Below are 7,659 nucleotides of genomic sequence, written 5' to 3' on the forward strand. Positions count from 1 at the left end.
TAGCGAGTGGTTCCTTGTACAACAATTTTGTAATGGTCTATATGAAGACTCCTGAAACATTCTCAATATGGGATCAAATGGTATGTTCACCGAAGTCGGTGACAATAAAACATGGAACAAAATTGAGGAAATGGCGGTCCGTAACTCACAATATAGTAGACCTCGAAAGGCTACTAGAGGAGGAAAACATGAGGTGGACTCCATTACTCAATTGGGTGCTCAACTTAGTGCTCATATTGATACCATTAATTTGAAGTTTGAGAAGGCCATGGCTAAACTTGAAGAGGCCTCCAAATCACCCAAGCAACATGTTAATGCTATGATAGCATCATCATCAATTCTAAGTGGAGTATGTGAGAGTTGTAGAACTTTGGGACATGACCAAAGTGAATGTAGGGGAACAAGTGAACAAGTGAATGCTTTCCAAGCATACAAAAGTGGCACCCCTTACTCCAACTATTACAATGAGAACACCAAATTCCAACCCAATCTTTCATACAAAAGTCAAAATGTTCAAAACCCTCAAACATACACCCCACCTCCAATGAGAAACCAAGCTCAAAGACCCTTTTACTATCAAAACCAAAGTTATCAAAATCAACCTTCATACAATCAAACAAATGACCAAGGTTTTGATGTTCAAAAAGCGGTCCTCCAAATGCAAAAGAACCAACAAGAGTTTTTCACTCAAATGCAAAAGGATAGCCAAGCAAAAGACATCACCATTAACAACATACTAGCTCACACGAAGATGTTGGAAACCCAAATGTCTCAATTAGCATCCTCTAGTTCTCAAAGACAAAAGGGGCAATTACCATCTCAAGGTAATCCCCCAAGACATGAGTCGGTGAGTGCCATCCATTTGAGGAGTGGTACAAGTTATGAAGGGCCGAAGAGACCCATTGATGAAGATGTTATGAATACTAGTGACAAGGAAGGAGTTGAAAACTCTAAGAAAGAAGAAGAACCCACCATTCAAGAAGTCTCAAAGAAGAATGAAGAGAAGGCTAAGGAGAAAGAGCCTATTGTGATTAGACTTCCATTTCCAAGTCGTCAAGCTAAGCCTAAGTTCGATGAACAACTTGGAAAGTTCATGGAGATTGTAAGGAACTTGGAAGTCTCAATCCCATTCACCGAATTGATTAACCATGTTCCGGCCTATACGAAATACATGAAAGATATTCTTACAAAGAAGAAATCTATCCGGAAGCTAGAGACTATTGCATTCACTAAGGTGAGTAGCGCCATCCTACAAGGAAGTTCACCTCCAAAACTAAAGGATCCGGGAAGTTTCTCTATTCCATGCTCCATTGGCGACACTACAATCAACAAAGCTCTATGTGACCTTGGGGCAAGTGTGAGCGTCATGCCATACTCGGTATGCAAAAGTCTAGGAATGGGAGAACTCAAGTGCACTAATATCACACTTCAAATGGCGGATAGATCAACGAAAACACCTTTAGGGGTATGGGAGGATGTGCAGGTAAGAATTGGCAAGTTCTTCATCCAGGTGGACTTTGTTATTGTTGACATGGAAGAAGACTCCAACATTCCTATCATTTTGGGAAGGCCTTTCTTACACACCGCGGGAGCGGTGATTGACGTGAAACATGGAGAGCTCACACTTGAAGTGGGAGATGAAATAATCACTTTTAACCTTGACATGACAATGAGAGCTCCCCGCTTATATGAGCCATGTTTCATGATTGATCATTATAGCCGAGAAAGTGATAGGAAGAAGTTGGCATCTCAATGCAAAGGACAAGCCATGGGCAAAGAATCACCACCCATATGGGAGAAGAAAGTGGATAATCTCCAAGATGCTCCATCCATAGTGCAAAAATGTTTCAACAAGAATGAGAGCTTGAATAGCTCACCACCACTCATGACAAGAGAACAAGAAGGCCTCATTGGCCATAATGACAAGAAGGAAGAGGAGTTGTTTTCATCAACTCATAATAATATTAGGAAGCAAGCTAATGAAGTATGCGGTTTATGGGATGATGAGTTTGAAGGGTTAGTCAACCCTTATATTGGTCATGCTATAACCTAAGACCAAGGCTTTGGTGACCATGTTAACTCAAGTCACCACAATGAAGAACAACATATGCAAAGGTCTATTGAAGATCTTTATAATGACAATGAACAAGCCTTCGATTACTTCTTCAAGGTGTTGAGTAACATCAACAACACCTTGGCTATGCCCCCTTGACATCTCATGTAACATCCGCGAATTTCCCATTCTGACATTTAAAACTTATTAAACCGTTTGATTGCTTTATTTTATATTTTTAAATTATTTAATTTAATTAATTCATTTTAAGCACTAATTTTATAAAAAGAATATTCTAAAACTTAATTTATATAAAAATACGTATTTTAGTCAGACAATAATAATAGTGACAGTAATAGTATTAGCTTCCGTCTCAAGTTAATGCAGACTCGAGACATTACTCTGTCTAGCTGTAGACCATCAAATTTCCACTTGTGAGGCTAATCTTTTCTCGACCTATCCTATTTCGACAACACAACACACTCACCTACCCTCTTACACTCTATATTTATATAACCCTTTTATTATTATTATTATTATTATTATTATTATTATTATTATTATTATTATTATTATTATTATTATTATTATTATTATTATTATTATTATTATTATTATTATTATTATTATTATTATTATTATTATTATTATTATTATTATTATTATTATTATTATATTACTACTTTTCTACCTCCCTTGTGTCCCCACCACCCTCTTACTCCCCTTACTTCTTCTTCCTTTCTTCTTCATAAAGCCTGCGAACAACAAAAAAATAAACAGAACCTTGAAGCTCCATTTCCGTCGACATTGAACCGTAGATCTCGACTTCGTTTCTCAACCTTTTTCCTTAATTCTTGTTCCATTCTCATCCTTACTTCCTCCTTCATCTTTCACGGTATTAAAGTCTCGTTTTTGTGACGGTCTCGTTTTTCGCCGTCTTATAAAAGTTTCGATTTTAGCCTCAATCCTTTCTTTTTCTTGCTGCATGATAAGGTTTCGAAGACCCGGTGGAAGACTCAAGCTTTGGGGACTGTTTATTCGAAGAACAAGGATCGTTTAAGGTAACGGTGATAGGTTACTCGACAAATGTCGAAATTTCCGTCTTATGTGTTATTTTATATGCTCTTGAGTGATAATGTTTGGTTCTTTACCTTTTCCTTTCTTGTATGGTAATTTTTCGTTTTAATGGGTGCCTGAAATGGACGACATCGTCCTCTGTTTTTGGATTGTCGTAATAAGGGTCGCGGGACTGGTATTGTACGGTTGTGGTAGTCGAAATAGTGGTTGTGACCCACTGTCACGGTCTCTGTTGGGTCGAGTTTTTATGGTTTTGCAGGTTGTCCCGACATGACCGTGCTTAGCAGGTTTTGATGGTTGTTTTGTGGACCGTTTTTGGACTGTCGTGGGTGGCTATTGTAGTATGCATAAACGGTTGAATAGGGTCGTAATGATGATAACATCTCCGTCTAACTTTCGGTTGCATATGAGTGTTTGAGTCGGGTTTGAACGACCCCAATGATGGACTGTCTCGCTCGATAGGTACCCTATTTCGGGGGTCTGTTTACGGTCTGTTTTGGGCAGGAATTGGTGGTGGTGTGACACGGTTGTGATGGCTGTCATGGCATGATTTCGAGTGTCATTGTGGTTCATGTCGAGTGTTGAGGTTGTGGGTAGATTACTCTTTCATTTCCGTCTCAAGTATGGTCATAAATCCGTATTGGTATAATATTCATGTGATAAGTATATTTGTGAGATGGGTTAATTTATTAGAGGGTTTGCGATTGAATGTATGCGTAAATGAAAACTGGATTTGGTGGTTGGTGAGTTTAAAAGATTGAAACATATTATATTATACGCTTGAGGTTGCACTAGCTTTCGGGCTTTGGTTATAATTAATCTATAAGGATGATTAAGTGATTGAAAAAGAATGTGCGCACGTAACTAGAGGTCTATTGGTTTGGCCGTGGGACTCTGAGTTTTATATAATGGTTTTTCATTTGAGTATTGTATTTTAATTGTCGTTCCTTTGTCCCTTGACTCGTGGGTGAGTAGCTTAGAGACTAGTACTCTAAGTGTTGAGCACGGTTCTTTGAACCTTTGACGATATTGATATTGAAATTGAGATGAAGATTGGTTACTGGTATTGAGTTATGGGTCTTTTGGCGCCAAGTTTGAGTTATATTTGAATTACTTAAATCCCGTCTCATGCTTTATATAACTTAATTCATTAAATATCGTTTATTTGTATATTTTCCTCACATGATTTATAATTGTGGAATGCATTATTTAATTATCTCAATTGTATATGAAATGACGTGTTTTCAGTTTAATATGAGACTAAATTAATTATTCATGCCCTGTGAGTAGTAAATGTTTTAGCCTACATTTTAGTCATTTATAATTAAGCTCTTGTTTTGATTATTATAAATGGTCCATTTCCATTTATTTACATTTTTATTCAAGTGAGAAATATTGAAGAAATGGGTTACTTATTCACATTCATGATTATAATTTGGCATGAAATGTCTCAATTGGATTATCATCGGTTCATTACATTAGTAGTCTCTTTCCAAGTTGATTCGTATCGCTTGGTTGAGTCGTATTCTTGATAATGCCTTTATGCTATACCGTATTGCTTGACTTAGCTTTACGCCTCTTTCGGACTGTCCTTCCGATTGTGGGTTTAGCTCATATCTTCCGCCTCTTCGTTTGTCCCTGCCGATTGTGGGTTCTCGATTTCCGATCTGTCTTCGAGTCTTGGATGCAGACTATTCTGCCGCATGTCGAATCGGAAACTGTACTGTCCCGAGAGTCTGGCCAGATTTAGACTAGGACTGAGTCTTGGGAGTACCATTGTCGTCCTACCAGGGGAATTATATATTTATATATGAGTAGTAAAGGTCTTGCTTGGTTATAGATATTGGTATTTGTCTTTCAAGGTAAGAGTTATGCCTTGTGTTGTTTGTCTTGGTCCTATCGGATACTAAGGGTGAGCTATAACCCCTCTAGTTGCGATATGATCGTCGGGATTGATGTTCCCATCCGCTCTTATGGTGAGATGCAAGCCATAAGTATGAATGTGACATTAGTAGCCACGTCCCGTGTAATGTTTGCTAAGTGATTTTCCAAATAATGGCTACGGTTTCTATTCTTGTAGTTTGCATTGGTTGATCCCTTACTTATCTGTTTCACTTGATTCAGATTCTAATCTCATATCTATGATTGTAATTCCCTGAAATGTGTGCCTTTGCATAAATGACCGTATTTTTATCTTTCATATTTATTAATTATTTCACATGAATAATGAGTCTCCATTATGCTAATATTGATCTATCATATTCCATCTCATTTAATTGACATGTTTAAATATATAAACTTGATGTTCATATCTTTTGTAAGTATATTACATGATTTATCTAATTGAGTTCTTTGTTGTGTTCATTTTGACATTTTGTGGCTGGGAGAACCTTGAGTTACTCCCCACTGACTGTGGCGTTCATGTTTACATGAATGACAGGTATTAGTTAGTGCATTCATGGGGTGAAGACATGTGTGAGCTAGCGAGCACTTTGGCCTAGTAGTTGGTTTATTAGGATTGTTTAGACTCACCTTTTATTGTATTGTCATTCGAGGGATATATTTTCCCTCACCTTTGACTATCATGTTTGTATAATTTAATCTTTATTTCCGTATTCTTTATTTGTGTTTTAGATTTTTGTGAACCCGCGCTTTAAATTTTAAAAGTTCTAAAAATTCCCAAAATTTCCGCTTGAATTTTATAAGTTATAATTTCCGCGTTATCGCGGGGTGTCACAGTTGGTATCAGAGCCTATGTTGCTCCCGAGGCACACACGTGTACTCCAAATTAAATTTGAACTTGACCTTGAATAATAAATGAGAGATGGGTAGAAATAAGGACCTAAGTTGGTAGTCTCTTTGTGTATGTTTCTTGGTAGGTTCTAACATGTTTGTTGATTGTCAATTATATTTGTACCCTTGGATCAATAACCATGAGCTTACCTACGTGAAGATCAAGACTTTGTGCCTATTGCCAAGAATTGAAGATTTGTTCAACCTTTGAAGAATGCTTCTACTCCCTCGAATACATCCCTCGTTCTTGTGTACCTCACCTTGTTCTTTCACTTCTTGATGCTTATTACTTCTTCTAAACTCTCTTTTCTTTTACCTTGGAAGATACTCTTGTACCCTCCCAACTTGTCCTTTGTTCCTTGTTAATCCTCTCTTGATGCCTTTTTGATGGTTCTCTTTCTTTTGTGGGATGTTAATCTTGGTTGGATAATTTGGCTTGGTGGAGTTTGTTTGTGGTTGACCCATAACCCTGGTTTTGAGAGATTGTGATGTTGGAAAGACTTAGGTAGTGTGTTGAGACATACTTGATGATTCTTATACCTAATTCCTTGGAAAAGTGAGTATAATTGATTGGTGAATTCTTTGTGTTAAGTGTGAGTTGCTTAAGATACTAAGGTTATATAACTTGGCCTTGTTGTTTATACTTGGGATCTGAGAATTTGGTAACTCGAGTATTGTTCCTTGGGGGTTTGACATGGCATAGAGTTTATAATGAAAGCTTGGAAGGAAGCACCTTTAGGACGTTGTTGGCCATTGGTGATGAAAGTGTTACTTGGAAGTTTGAGTTAGAGCTTGAGGATAGCATAGTCGGTATACTTTTGTGAGTGTTGTGATGATTACATAAGAACCATGTTAGGCAAGAGTTGTTTTAGTTTTGGAATCACATTTGGGCATTCGCTTTGCGGTAATGAGGATTAGTAGCCAGAGCTCTTTGGGATGTAATTATAAGTTAGGATCGATAGATGTTCAGCTGAGATGAGTTAGATATTTTGGGTGGTTGTCTCGCGTTTTGGAGGATGTCACCATCTATGCTTTAGATTTCGAGAGTATAACAAGATCTCTTTGGGATGATAGAATATGCAAAAGCACTTTTGAATTTGGATTTTGATTGAGGGTTGTACCATTTTGAGAAACCCATGGTTGACACTAGTTGGTAATGAGTATAGCTTTGTTGGAAACCTTGACCTTGATCTTGTGGAAGTTGTTTGTGGATGTTTGAGGATTTGGAGTGATGAGATCACACTTATAGTGGAGTACCTTGTTTCAGGGAATAGATTAGGATGAAGTAACATGAGTGTTTTGAGGAAATTCTTGGGAGTGTTGTGATTATAAGTTTTGTCGTTAAGAAGTTTTCGGAACCGTTTAGGATGACGCTGTTGTTTGAGATTTGAGTACCTGGCATTTCCTTGTTGTCTAATTCCCTTTCTTCTTAGACTATAAGCGTTACCGTTCATATCTCTCTTCCTCACTTCATCATGCTCCTCCTTTAAGTTTGATACTCGTAACCTGTGAAGCTCTATCTTTTACATCCTTGTAAATTTGACTTCAATTCTTACCCTAGAAAATTCATCATAGCTCTTTTGGTTAGTTAAGTTGAATCCTCTTAGCATACTTGTATCTATGATGTCTAAGTTACTTTTCTTTTGTTTAATTTCTAAATGTTTCAAGCTACCATTTTTGGTTCGTTGTTAAAAATCTATATTACTCTTACAAAACCTTACCTATTTTTTTAAAAA

The sequence above is a fragment of the Silene latifolia genome, chromosome 5 (assembly GCF_048544455.1).
Source record: "Silene latifolia isolate original U9 population chromosome 5, ASM4854445v1, whole genome shotgun sequence".
NCBI classification, from domain to species: Eukaryota; Viridiplantae; Streptophyta; class Magnoliopsida; order Caryophyllales; family Caryophyllaceae; genus Silene; species Silene latifolia.